This window comes from Cupressus sempervirens, chromosome 5 (genome assembly GCF_028749045.1).
Source record: "Cupressus sempervirens isolate cs-2001-9-10 chromosome 5, ASM2874904v1, whole genome shotgun sequence".
NCBI lineage: Eukaryota > Viridiplantae > Streptophyta > Pinopsida > Cupressales > Cupressaceae > Cupressus > Cupressus sempervirens.
Genome location: NC_143122.1, coordinates 778,241,235 through 778,256,840, shown reverse-complemented (window position 1 = coordinate 778,256,840; position 15,606 = coordinate 778,241,235). Strand labels below are relative to the sequence as shown.

Here is a 15,606-nt window from a genome sequence, read left to right as displayed (position 1 = left end):
TTAGCTTTCATTTGAAGTCCATTGTGAATAAGTGTAGCTGTCAGAGATTTTGGAATTTCATAGTTTGGTGTATCACCTTTAAGGCTTTTAGCAATTCAACTCAAAGCAATTCTTCTGACCTTTCACTGTCAAGAATTAGTTTAGGGTGATCAATAAACGAAGCTACCTATAATCTCGACATTCACCTTTGTTATGAGCAAGCCACAGGTTTGAAGAAGTTTTCATGATTCACAAGATTGTTGAGCTTCTGGCTTAGCATTAGGGTGCAATCCTTGTGGTAATTCCTCTCAAAAATTGTGTTTTACTACTCAGCCATGCTTGACGAATAAATTATAATTCAAAGAAACCTACATTGAGATACGAAGATGATTGGAAATGTACCATCCATACAATTAAACCCATAATGAAACCTTTAGGTACAACATTACACTCTTTGTAAGTATATTACACTCTCTGAATCAAAGCACATGATTTCTATAAAAACTAAAAGACATTGAATAACAAACTCTCTGCCATTCTGTATAGGCCAAATTCACCAACTGCAAGAGATTTTCAGATAAAATTGATTGTTGCAGCCTCTATTGTCTTTTCACATTCAACTTCATAATTATAAGCATCTTGGTAAAGTTCAGAACTATCAATTTAAAAATCATCCAATCATCCCAAGCAAGCTATCTTGTATTTTGGGAATTTGGTTTGTTCTATATAGCAACAAAGCTCTTTATCGATCATTTTAATTTTTTTCTTTTCAAAAAAACTAACAGGCATTTTGCAACACTTACAAAAATATAGTTATGTTCAAAACTCTTTAAGTAGCAGCCAACACAATCCTTAGTTGAAATGTACTTCATCATGCTTATCTTGAAAGGATGGGGAGAAATTGTAAGAGGTCAAGTAGTGACAAAAGCAGACTAATGAGCTGATACATACAGCCACTAGTAATATAAAAATCACCAGGTTTATAATGAGTCTGAAACGCTGAAAAGGAGACCAAGGTAAAGCATTCCAATATCTGAGAAATCATTGTCAGGCATTGACAATTTAATCAAAGCTAAAAGGATACACAATTTCTTTTCAGTTCAAGATTCGGATTAAGGGTAAAAAAAACAACACCAAGGCAACTATTTTTTTGGCTGAGGAGTGTTTGCAAATTGCCACGTTGCACGGTAAAGGCCTTCGCTATACCTCAAAACTGCAACCTCATGTTCTGGAACAGCTGAAGCAATCTCGTTCAGCTCGTGCTGTGATAGCTTAATTTTTAAGGAACCAATGTTTTCATCCAAGTTCTTTATTTTTGTTGTTCCTGCAAGCCAAAGGTAACATGAGGTGTAATAAATCAAATTCAAACATAGACACACTTTTATATCTTAGGTGATATCTGCATCCAATATTCATCATTTCTGTGCTGAAGGTTACCTGGTATAGGTGCAACATCTTTTCCTTGGTGAAGTATCCAGGCAAGTGCCAACTGTGCAGGTGTACAACCATGTTTCTGAGCGAGTGCAGAAACTCGTTCATATAATACTTTATTCTTCTCCAAGTTCTCTCCAAGAAACCGGGGTAGCCTGATCTAGACTCAGTAAAAGCAAAGGTTCGTAGGGAAAACGAACCATTTTGCATCATCTTTGAAGATGATGCAACTTAAGAGTAACTGTAAATATGTTTGGTTTTCCAGTAACGGCAAAACATTATTGTTTTCAAGCCCCTTTCTTTCAAGAGCCTCCATAATCGCTATGATTCCTATAAAAATTACGTGATATGTATTTGGACTTTTATATCTCACTATAAAAGGCGAGATACACAAGATGTCATTTACTTATACTTATTTTCAAGAAAAACAGTTTTTTGAAAGGATAGCAGATTTATTTTCAAATGGTTATAGCCATAAACAAGGTTAACTATTGAAAGAATGTCTTCAGTGAGGTTTTCCTACAAAGCAGTGTTGTGAGGTTTCTGTATCATTGCCTCATTTCAAAGCGGGACCCACTCTATTCAGTTGGCAATGGAGTAGTTGTCCCAGGTAGTCTTAGTTAAGTGGCAATATTCAAATCTCCGAGTGTAAGAGATGAATTTGAGTGACTTTTGCCCATTACGGAGTCAAGTTAGTAGGGGATATGAGTGAGAACTGGCCAAGCTAATTAAGGATGTGGAATTCACATCAAGGGATTTGTGAAGAAATGAGTTGTAATCATAGTTACACCACCCTGGGGGACGGGGGGACGGCGAAACGGGGGGACAAGTTTCCGGGACGGGGGGACAGAGGGGCCTTAATTTGGGGACGGCGGGGGGACGGTGGGGGGACAGCGGCAGGGGACAAGAGGGGTGTATATATCTATGCATATGGTATTTAAAAATGTTAGTTATGAAAATATGTATTGCAATATAGGATGTAAAGATGTAAAAGAGTGAATACTTGAAACATTGCATTGAATTGGAACATCGAACATTAAACATAAATAGTTGAATTTGCAAATAGTGAATAGCAGGATGTCCCCCATCCTCGGTGGAGGTGGTGGAATCTAGCGGCACCGCTGGGGACGGGGAGACAGAGTCCCCAAGTCTCCGGTGCGTTGAAGTCTCCGAGACGTCGGGCAAAAAGGGGGGGGACGTGTCCCCGTGTTACTATGGTTGTAATCCTTGTTCTAGTTTTAGATTTATATTGGGAAGTCAGGAAAAGGCATGACTAAGAACACTGATGGAAGCAAGCTGACTGAAATTTGACTGTCATGAAATTTTTGGGATTCTCAAAATGTACAATCTCCACTGTATCTCCTGGCGACCTGAAACCACTCTCAAACATCATCATGGTATTTATATAAAATGTTACATTTATGTTATATTTATATAATATATTCCGGCCTCCAAGCAGCGAGTTGACACTTAACAAAATTTTGATCCTTGGAGTGAGCCCAAGAGAGGATTGGAATCCGACCTTTCCTGGGGCTCAAGGGGCCCAAGAGAAGGTCTGAATCGAACCTGTTGTGGGGCTCCATGCCGTATGTCATGCATTGAAGTGTTGAATTGCAAGTCAAAATGGGGAGATAACACAAGTTCGAATGAAGAGTCAATGACTTATGCGACTTTTGCCTCTTGGTCAAGCCCAAGAGAGGGTCAGAATCCAACCTCCCTTGGGGCTCACGAACTCAAGAGCAGATCAGAGGAGGGTCGACTTGAAACTCAAGAAGATTGATCCATGAAAGTTCAAGTTGCTGAAAACCAGTGTATAAGTTGGGATGATCAAAGTGTGAAAGATGAAGTGGAGAAAAGGATAAATCAGAATGCGAAATCAACCTTGAGGGCATGAAAGAGATCGAATTGAAAAAGTTTAAATTAAGGGTTGAACATTTTACCTTTCTCTTGGGGCTCAAGAGACCAAAAAGAGGTTGGATTCTGACCTCTCTTCAGGCTTCATGTCCAGTCAGCTCCCAAACTTACCCAACACAGAGGAAAAAATAAGAACATGATCAGTTAATGCAGATCATGTTTGAGAAGTGAAATCAAGATTAAGGATGCAAACTAGGTGTTTAGTGGCTGTTTAAGGATCAATCCTGATAAAAACAAGCAGCTTTCTGTTATGTGCAAGGAAAATCAAAATATTAAGCTTTAGAAAAAACAAAACTCTACCATCATACTGAAATTCATAACTTGGCAATTGTTTTACAGATGCAACTTTATATCAAGTTAACATCCTGTGAGTTTCAATTATTAGTTTATGTTAATGTTGTTTATAGTTGCCATTTTTTAAGACAAGGTTTTTTTTTTCCTGTTTTGGAAGGGTGAATGTAAACAAATGACAACATGGAGGCATCATCAATGCAATCACTACTGATTCACCAGCAAGTTGCAAGAGGTTTGAGGTCAAAGTACAAGCCAACATGTAAACTGAGTTCGAGGACAAAATAACAATGCAAGTATAAACATGAGAATTGATCAAGCAAGTAAATCAAAATGACATTGAGATCTCATGTACATGCAAGTTCAAGGCCATGCCAATGAGAAGATTTCCAAATTTTGAAGATGCTGAAGTGGAGTTTAAACAAAGATTGCAAGATAGAAATGTTGATGTGGCACCTATCCATTTCCAACCAATCAGAAAATTTATGTGGATTTGCCCTAAATTCTCCAATCATATTATGCCGAGTGTACATGCGGAAGGCATCTAGTGCCTCTCCCTAACCTTTTTCTGATTAGTCAATAAAAGCAACATAATTTTCTTATTTGCCCCCAAAAGTGTCTTTTTCTGACTGGACAGCATTAAATCTTTGTAGCTAGAAACCCTGATTAGGGTTACGTAAATTAAGCTTGGTAATTGATCTCAGATCAATCCTAGCCACTCATTGTTCTTGGAATTACTATAAAAGGCAAACACCTTCTCATTTGCAGCTCATTAGAGAGAGTAGGGGAGACTTGGAGAAATTGTTGTTGTAATTATATTCAAAATAATTGCTAATTCGTTGTTGGTTTTAGTGGTGAATTGTTCGTGTTGCTCTTAAGTATTGCATAGTTTCTTCATTCTTCACTTAGATTAGGACTTTGTTTCATGTTGATTAGAAATAGTGTTTAGTTAAATGGAAGATATCTTGGATGCATCTTTGGTGAACTCACTTAGACCAAACAACTAGCTGCTTCTTGGTTGTAAGTTTCCCTTGCATGGTTAAATGAAATATTTATTAACTTTATCTTGATTATTGCTCATCTATGGATGGTGTTAACAGAATGGTGATAGTTTGAACATCTTATATTTACCTTAGGAGATTGAACTAGCTTGGTTCGTGCCAATGGCTAAACTAAGTCTAGTAGAGTCACAAAGGCATTCATAATCTCCTTCATTTTAGGAGCAGATTAGCTTTCTAAATCCTTTTCCCTTGTAGTTTGTTAGGTTGGGAAGTAGTAGAAGTGTTGATATCCATTGAATGAACATCACAAGTCCCTTTGTGATACCCAACATATCACACCATTACAAATGAGTTATGTTAAACTTGAACCAGATTAAATTAAATATCAGCGAAAAGACATTTTATCTTGTGAAAAACCCTCTTCTTGAAGAAACAACCCAGCTCCACTAAATGATGCCTTTATTTATAAAAAAATACTTCCAGGCCTTTCACAAGTTTGAATCAGATTCAAACACTTACGAAGATTACAATCTTACACCACATATGCAATAAAATCACAAATGAGAATACAATAAACAGAATTCTGATGAGGTCTTAATCAACAAGACTACACACTGATATAAATCAGTAAAACCCTACAAATGGAGGAAGCAAAAATGAACAACATACTATATGCGAAGACACTGCCAGAAACCTTGAGACATGCATATACAAAGCTAAATACAAGAACTAGTGCAAGTGCTCAAATAACAGAGATAACGTGTAAAAGAGGAACCGAATCCACCTGAGAATTAGAGAAAATTGATATAAAAGAATAAGCCTGCACTTCTCCTGAAAGCTACACACACACCCAAAAATTGAACTCCACACACCCATGTCTTAACTAGATGAAGATTAATATAAAACTGATGTTCAATAATGAGCAGCTTCCTGAGAATAGAAAGGGTCATCTCAGAAGCTATAAGCACGCAGAGCGAAGGATAATAATCCCAACAGTTACAAAGAAGTGTAACCATCATTGCTATAAAGAACAAGAGCACCCGATAAAAATATCTGTTGCAAACATGAGAAGAGTGTGCCAAAAACAAGACCACCCGTCGGAAGACAAAGGAACTAATATGCCGCCAATAATAAAAATTCTAACATGGACTCCAACTGTTATACCTGTCGTGAGTAGTTCATACTCTAACGTGGAAGCCAACAAGGAACACAACTTTTGACGGATGTTTGAATCCAGCATAGAAAACTTGCTTGAAATGAAGCCCACCAAAAACTTGCTAGAAGCGTAGTATCACAAAATTGCATGAAGCATAACAAACCAAAATCTCATGAAGAAAAAGACAGAGAAAAACATCTCTCTTGCAGCTACATCAGATCTTCAACACTCCCTCTTAGCAAGAGAGAGATCTTTGATTCTTTGTTATGAGATAATATCAAGTGGTTGCAACCAGTCAAATAGTTAATACAATGTTTCTCATTAAATTTATACTATAGTCATCACATTATAACAATAGATGAATATTATCTCAACATAAAAATAAAATAACAATTGCATTCACAAAATACTATTGTTATCTTCTCATAACAGTATCACAAAAATCGTTATCAACATATACATCATTATAGCTACTCCTATAAGATGAAGACAATGCAACATGCTTCCATCACGCCTACCTACAGAGGATGGATTTCACTATGCCTACTTGCAGAGGGTGTTTGAATGAGGAATTTCACCTCAATCTTCTCTCTGCGAAGATTCTTTGGAGAAGACTTTTTATTTATTTAAACCATGCCTACACGCAGAGGGTAAGTTCACCATGCCTACATACAATGGGTGAAGTATTTTCATCATGCCTACTTGTGGAGGATGAACACAAGTATTATTATATGACTTCTCTCCCAATGTACTCACAATGAAATAGTTACTAAAACTAAGACTCTCTCTCAGCGAGTATATCATTCTCCATTAGACCAAGCTTCTTTCAGAAGTAGTTAAACTCCGTCCTAGGTAGAGGCATGATAAGAAAATTTAACCACTTGTTCTTCGGTAGAAACATACTTTAGTTCAATAACTTTCCTTTGAACCATGTCTCTAAGATAATGATATTTAATTTCCACATGTTTAGATCTGTCATGAAAAACAGGATTAACTGAAAGCTTTATACAACTTTGATTATCACACATAATCATAGTAGATTCTGCCATTACCAAAAAGATCAGAGAGCAATTTGCGAAGCCATACAACTTCTTTTGCAGTCATACATGCTACTAGATACTCTGCTTCAGCAATACTTTGAGCCACACAAGATTGCTTCCTGCTACACCAAGAAGTTATGGCTGAACCCAGGCTGAAACAATATCCTGAAGTAATCTTTCTGTCAGAAACAAATCCTGCCCAATCTGAATCAGAAAATCCTGCCAAAATTAAATCAGCTTTTGAATAAATAAAAAAAGACATAACCCAATGTACCACGAACAAATTTCAGAATATGTTTGGCTGCAATTAAATGAATTTGCCTTGGTACACACATGAATTGACTCAGAGTGTTAACAACATAACAAATATCAGGCCTTGTGTTAACCAAGTACATGAGAGAACCAATGGGTTGTCTATACATAGTAGGATTAATTAGGTCTGAATCAGCAGCCTCCTCATAGAGCTTTTTCGGTTTGCTTCCATTGGAGTGGAAACATACCAGACCTTTTCAGAATGTCTATTGCATATTTACCTTGACTTAGAAGAATACCTTTAGATGGTTTCCATACCTCAAGACCAAGGAAATAATGCAAGTAGCCAATATCTTTCACTTCAAATTCTGATGTAAGATATCTTTTCCATTTCTTAATCAGATCATCATCACCAGCAAGAAATAAATCGTCCACATAAAATACGAGGATCAGAAAGTTGTTATATTCCTTTACGAAATATAAATTTGAATCAGCATGATTCTTTTCAAATCCCAAACTAAGAAGATAATTATCAATCCTTTCACACCAAGCACGAGGGGCTTACTTAAGGCCATATAAGGCCTTTTTCAGTTTGCACACATCGGAATCTTTGTCATGAATAATGCACCCTTCAGGTTGTTCAATAAATACTTCCTCTTCAATAACACCATCAAGAAATGATGTTTTAACATCCATTTGATAGAATTTCCAGCCCTTCACTGCTGCAATGCTAATGATAGATCTAATAGAGGAAGAATGAGCTACAGGAGCAAAAGTTCCCTCATAGTTTACGCCCTCCTTTTGAGAAAAACCTCTAGCAACAAATCCGGCCTTATATTTCTCTATACTGCCATCAATAGAATGCTTAATTTTAAATAACCATTTTGAAGAAACCGCAGACTTACCTTTGGGTCTTGAAACAATATCCTACACATCATTTTTGAGAACAGACTGATATTCTTCCACCATTGCATCTTTCCATACTTGCCATTTTGAAGCTTCTTTAACACTAGAAAGTTCTGAAGCAATAAAGTGATTCATTAGAGCAACATATCCAGAAAAGTTATGGGGCCTCTTACTTTCTCTAAATGTGCCACAAGGTGCAGCAAAGGGCTCACTTTCTTCCGCAAGATTTCTAGCCCATAGGGGACATTTCTTGCTAGAAGAGGAGGAGCTAGGACCTGCTGAAATATCTATGAGATCAGGAGGATTAGAATTAAAATCTGCATTACAAGACTCCCTCTCAACCTCTACAGGAGATATAGGATCAGAATTAAGGGGAACTTGAGGAACATCAACATCTTCTTCAACATTATCAGAACTTGAACCATTTGAAAGTTTACAAGCTTTTAATTCATCAAATTTAACATCTCCACTAATCTCAATTTGTTTTTGACCTAGAATGTAGATCGAGTAAGCTTTAGATGAATCATTTTATCCAACAAAAATGCCACTTTCTCCTGAAGGTTCAAGCTTAGATCTTTTCTCCTTAGGAATATGAATTAACCAGACAACCAAAAAATTTGAAATAACTTGTATCTGGTTTAATACCTGAGAAAGCTTCTTTTGGAGTTAAATTGCCAAGAATTTGATGAGAACATCTATTCTGAATATGCATGATGTCCAACAGGCCTTAGCCCATAAAAAGATACGAAGGTCTTGATCATGAATCATCGCTTTGGCTGCTTCAATAACAATCCTATTCTTTCTTTCAGCCACAATAATCTGTCGGGGATTATAGGGAACACAAAACTCCCTCTTAATCCCAACTTCTAAACAAAAATTCTGAAAAAAATCCTGCCATATACTCTTTGCCATTGTCTGATCTCATTATCTTAATATTTTTGTTCGATTAGTTTTCAACCAAAGCTTTGAAATCTTTGAATCGAGACAACACTTCATCTGACTCTTTAGTCTTAAGAAAGTAGATCCAACACTTACAAGACTAATCATCAATAAATGAAATATAATACTAGAATCCACTAAGAGAAACAACAAACATAGGACCACATAAATCTGAATGAATGATTTCTAAAAGTCCTTTAGATTTAGATTCACTAATATGAAAAAGGATTTTGATTTCTTACCTAAAGCACAGCCTTTGCAAACTTCTTCGTGATCCTTCTTAAGATGAGGAAGACCAATAACTGCATCCTTCATGTCATGTCCCCAAATTTTAATATAATAATTGAATTTAATTAATTAATTAATTGGTCCTAGAATTTAAATAATATAATAAAAGGACTTTTAATTAGTTACTTTAATTAATTAATATGGGGCCCCAATTATTAATATTTGTATTTGTGGTTCCAATTGATTTAGTAAATCTCGGACCCATTTTTATTTAATTGTTTCCATGGGTAGGTGTGGTCGTCGGCTATCTTTGTACACCCTCCGAAGGTTTCCCGACAGGTATTTAAGCATGGCATGTAGGTAGTAGTTGATATGCGATTTGGATTATTTCCTTGTACTGCGAATTCCCGTTAGGATTTTTTGTGGTTTTCTATTTCAGAACTGAAAAATCTTCCGTACTTGGCTTTTTCGGTTTTGGTGGGATTCAACCCTCACCCTATTTCGTTTGTGTACTTCTTAGCTCGGATCTTGCAAATCGGAGCATCATTTGTATATAGAAAATATCATTACTATTCAGTAACAAGTGTGTATCTATCTGGTCCATGGCTTTGCAAATTATTTGTGTTTAATATATTGCATTTACATTTCAAACAACATTGCCGAATTCCTCCTTGCCGTGATCACCTTAACCTTTCCAACCTCCTGCATGTACCACCGTATGGACGTACGGCTCCTTGCAAGCAGCACGCAATCATCCTCACTCCTCCTTCAGCCTCCATTTGTCCTACCGTATGGACACCATCCACACCGTACAGTCATATGTACAACCCAACCCTGAATACTGTACGGTTTGACTCATCTCCTCATACCGTACAACTGCAACTCCTCAGACCGTACAGCTACCAAGCATTCCCACAGTACATTGCTCTTCCCTCACCCATCACACACTCCATTTCTTCTGCACAGACTTCTCCTCCATACTGTACGGACTTTGTGCTAATCGTACAACTACCCGAGGGCCTACCGTACAACCTCCCTATCCATTCTGTACGGCATCCCTCTGCATTGTATACCGTACAGCTCCTTTCCCCTTCACTTCCACCGTACGAACCTCAAATAGCCATTTCTGCGTAACTAAGCATAGAATCAATCGATCTGCACTTCAAAACATTTCAGTGGTGTCAGAGCAATTGCCTCCGAATCAAGTTCCCCTTTGGGTCGAGATTCCCTTCGGATCGAGTTCACCTTTGGATTAGGATTCCCTTCAGACTGAGTTCCCCTTCAGGTCAAGATTCCCTTCGGACTAAGTTCCCCTTTGGATCAAGTTCCCCTTCACATCGAGTTCCCCTTCGGATCAAGATACCCTATGGATTGAGGTCCCCTTCAGATCAAGATTGCCTTTAAGAAGAGATCCCCTTCAAGACGAGATTGCCTTAGGGCCGCGATCGCTTTTAGGTTGAGTTCGCCTTCGAAACATTACATTGGTATCAAAGCAATTGCCTTCGGATTGAGATTCCCTTCGGACCGAGTTCCCCTTCAGATCAAGTTCCCCTTCGGGTCAAGATACCTTACGGATTGAGGTCCCCTTCGGATCAAGATTGGCTTTATGTAGAGATCCCATTTGGGCCGCAATCACTTTCAAGCTGAGTTTTCCTTCGAAACATTACACTTCATAAATGATAGTGATCTGAAATTCAAGTGACCAAATCTCTTGTTCCATAATTCATAGGAGTCAGATGAATTCAGAGAAAGAGCTTGAACAAGGTGAGCAGAGAAGTGATAAAGACTATCACGACAAACACCAATCTCACAAGATGAGTTAAAATTAGAATTCTTTATCCAAGCCAAAACCTTCCCTTCAGCAGATGCTATATTAAAACCCTTATCTTCCAATGCAAAAATGGAAATCAGGTTTCTCTTAATACCCGGAACATAAAGAACATCACTTAGATGAAGAGGAACTCCAAACTCCAATTGAAAAGAAGCAGAGTCAACACCTTTAACAAAGTAACTAGCATCATCACAAATAATGACATTTAGGTGAGTCTTTCACCTTTAAGTCTGATAAGTTTGTCTTTGAATGTAATGCCCCGCCAAGGGATCCAAAGAATTAACCTAGAATTTCACTAAGTTTAGTAGCATTTTTTTTTTCTTGAAAGTAAATACCACATATAACTTATGCACAATAACGGAAGCAATAGTAATGTCCATCTGAAATTAAACATAACATACATAACAGATTACATTCTTTAAAATCCCTTAACGTTGAATTACATACATGAATCCATCTAGTACAACATCCACATGAAATAATAATGATAATTCCAATGTTTATACATTACATTTCAAAATGCTCAATCATCCACTGCACATGTCACAGGGTATGACAAGCTCAAAGAATACACATACATGAAATAAGGTACATCATCCCATTCTAATCCATGATTCATCAAAGTAAAGATAATCACATGATACATCATCATAGAAGACATATACATCCATCATAAAGATCAAACATAATAAACTAAGTGCACGGTTCCTCCCAACCGTTAATAGCATCATTAGACCATCGTGGATCCTAGCCATCCCTCCGTGTGTAACATTCCAAATCACCGAAGAGATCATCGGTATTAACATAGCAGGGATGTCACTCCCTATATACACAACATCATATGTAGAAAGTAATCTAACATGCAAATAAAAGCATAAGATAACATCATCTAACATATGCTAATCATCAATAAAAAGGATACATATCCACCATCATGAAGGACGCATCAGTCACGATGTCTCAATGAATCTCAAATGATAAGAGTGGAAAATACACTACCACCTAACCACGTGGTACCTAAGTGGTCCACTCCCACCATGCTGAGGAGATAATCTCAAGTCCCAAACAGGCTATCTAAATCACATAGCATAAATATCTATAAGTCCAGGAATCCTAAAAGTATACTAACTCAAAGGTTCCTAACACAAAATCTGACATGTAATCTCAGAGGCACACAATGACATGTAGGAACCTACTATGCAAGCGGGAAAGTGTCATCGCAATTATCACGTACAAGTTACCCTGGCAGTTAGCTAAACTCCACGGGTCCATATTGATCTCATGCGGCCACTAGTATCCTCTCATACTGACGAGGCATACTACGGAATGCAAGGTTGCAACCATGCGTCTCACTACTCCTATCCTAGCCTGTACAAGCACTCAAAGCATGGGCGAGAACAAAACACTTATCTTTTTAGGTTCATTCAGTTAGTATTAGGTGTGAATGTTATCACTTATTAATCCAACTTAGAATGAGTTACCCTGGCAGCCTCTTAGGGCCCCGGCCCCCATTGCAAGCCACTTCCCATCACTACATGCAGATATCCTACCCTAATGCTCACAGAATCATAAATCTCAAAATCACAAAAGATAATCCATAATAAAATCATCAAATATGCATTAAAGCATCAAATCTCCATGAGCAAACATCAATAGAAAATCATGATCACAACAGCTCTCTATTGGCAACTGAGGTATCACTGATAATCAAAGTATCCAATGGTTCTCAATAACCAAAATATATCTCAATCAAACTGATCGAAGACTCCAAAAATGGTTGAGTCAAACATGTCACATCATGACATCATCAAGAATAAATCCACATTACAGTCCTAACATGGCAACTAGAAAATAACTAAGGATAACTGATCGATGACCAAAAATAATGGTTAAATCAAGTATCTCATACACAAGAATTCTCAACTATCTGTAATCACATCCAATACATAGAGCATTCCATCACATAACCATGGTTGGGTTTATAAGGATCGAAATTTAAACATCATCATGACATCACAATCACATAACTCCCAAGCCTCTGGTAGACATCCTATAACTGGTCAACACTAGTCAACCCAAAAACCCAAAACAATAGCATAAAGAATACACAATGCAAACATATGTTTTGGTTTTGCTAAGTTTACAAATTTGAATTTAAATGCAAAAGTCTCGGTTTATGTTTTTTCCAATTTAAATATCAAGTGGAGAAATTTCACGTTTAACCTAACCCATGCTTTTGTATTGGTAGATAAAAGTTTCTCCAAAAAAATCATTAGACTCAATTTTTCTAAATGTCCTATATTTCCATTTAGACCCCCATCATTTTCAAAATAATATTTGAAATTCTTTCTATATTCATCTTTCCAAATTTAAAAGATTAAATTGAACCTATATTATAAAATAATTTGTTATTTAAAGAATTACTCTTTAAATTCCAATCATCTATTAATTACTTATTATTAATAATATATATACTTATATATATATATATATATATATATATATATATATATATATATATATATATATATATATATATTCATATACATATATATTTATCAATTTATAAAATAAATCATATAAAAGAAATCGAATTATCATATGACAACCGCACATCACATAACTTAATATATAAAATTAATAACAATTGCGGATTATATACAAAAAAATGCGCGGGCCTTAAAGCGACCGCACCGCAAGTATACTACGGATCGCAGGTACTCTGCGATCTCGCAGGCCTGCGGTGGGTGGGGTATGGAATACCTGTCCGCTCAATATCATAATGCATATGTATATTTTTTTAAAATGTTTTTAATATAACATTTTTATTTTTTTTAATAACGTTTCTCAAACGAAATTACAACTCGCAAATGCGTTTTAATGAATTTTCACTACGATAATTCGCTCGGCTTTCCAATTAATTTTATATATATAGATATATATATGTATGTATGTATGTATGTATGTATGTATGTATATATATGCATATGTATGTATATATATATATGCATGTGTATATATATATATATATACGCAGAATTTTATATATATATATATATATATATATATATATATATATATATATATATATTTTTTCACAAAGAATATATATATATATTTTCACAAAGAATATATATATAATTTCATGAGTTTCCTATAAATATTTACTCTCTAAATTTTCTCAATAATTTTCTAATGAATTTGGCTACAATTCAACCCTAGCCCCGTATTCTTTTCAGATCTATGCATATAAAGATTCTCAAATAAATTTTAACTACTCATATTGAGCATGCATACAATTAAAATAGGAAAAATTCTCAGAAGACATATGGAAGACACAAAAAAGACAGGAAATGCAAGATGCGGAAATAGCATAAGTAAAATCACAAGAATCTACCCAGATTCTTATGCTAATTCGCTCTTCCTCAGAGAACCCGCAGATCAAGCTCCTCCCTTCTTCAAAGTTCTCGAGTCCTCGAATGCTCCAAAAGCTCTCCACCCTATCTCTAAGCCTCTATGAATGCCTAAATATAAAGAGCTTTTAGGAAACATCTAGAATGCTTCTAGAAACAGTTGGAAGGTGTCACCAACTAAGCATGGGTCTTTTTCCAACCTTCAAGATGAGCCATAGGGTTGTAGACACCATGTGCTTAATTGATGCGCTAACCCCCGTGTTGTTGACACATGAAATATAGAAAAGTGCATTAACTCCCATGCAAGCTTATAACTCCATTTCACTTTTATATAGTTTCCATTTAAATATTTATAACTTCCATTTTAACTTTTATAACTTTTATTATTATTATTTATTTACTACTTATTATTATTTTATTATTATTATTAATTTTAATTTCTAATTCTCTTTTATTTAATTCTTTTTTCTCAATTAATTCTCATTTAATTAATTATAATCAAAATATCAAAGATTATGATATTTTATATTAATTTTTCTCAAATAATTAATTTGTTAATTAAATCTATTTATTAAGACTTAATTAATAGAAAATTCACCATAGACCTCCAAGATAAAATATGAAAACCCATCGTAGAGCAAATCACACAAAATCAGTCTAAAAGGTTAAACATCACGAATCATGTCATCCGACACATTCGGTGGGTAAAATATCCAGATACTTGTCCTACCTCACTAGGACAATTGGCTTAAGGGTTTGGGATTTGGACTTGAGAATTTATCTCCCTTCTCTTATCATTGAGATAGTATAACAGGGTACGCTCATCCTGGCAATTCAGGGAAGTCGATACCCAGTACCTGCAACCTGCAGAAAAACCATGCATGTACATACAATATATATAATGCTAAGCTAAACAGACAATGGCAGCAAGTGGTGCATCGTGTAGATCCCGACTAAGCAGGCGACTACAACTCCCTTCCTTAACCACATCAGAAACGCTATACAATAAGAAAACACGCACACCATACACATGCAAGTATGGGGTAAGTATCCATAATAAAACACATAAGATAATAACCATCAACTAATCATCAATAATATCTAAAAACAATATAATGATCATCATGTATGCATGAAACGTAAAGTCTAAATGATCTCATCACATAACCTTTGAATCCATAACATAATGTCTGATAGTGTCAAAACAATACCACTAATCCATCAA

At 35.9% G+C, this 15,606-nt stretch overlaps 1 pseudogene across 1 annotated transcript in view; it reads right to left on the bottom strand.

Annotated features, from left to right (window-relative positions):
• Nucleotides 1-813: 813 nt before the first annotated feature.
• The window catches only part of LOC149558246 (putative aldo-keto reductase 1), a 78,259-nt pseudogene continuing 63,466 nt past the window's right edge, over nt 814-15,606 (bottom strand). The window contains exons 7-8 of the transcript XR_016365000.1: nt 1,417-1,570; nt 814-1,303 (exon numbers count right to left, since the gene is read on the bottom strand). The product of XR_016365000.1 is annotated as a putative aldo-keto reductase 1 (transcript). The remainder of the gene's footprint in view (nt 1,304-1,416; nt 1,571-15,606) is intronic.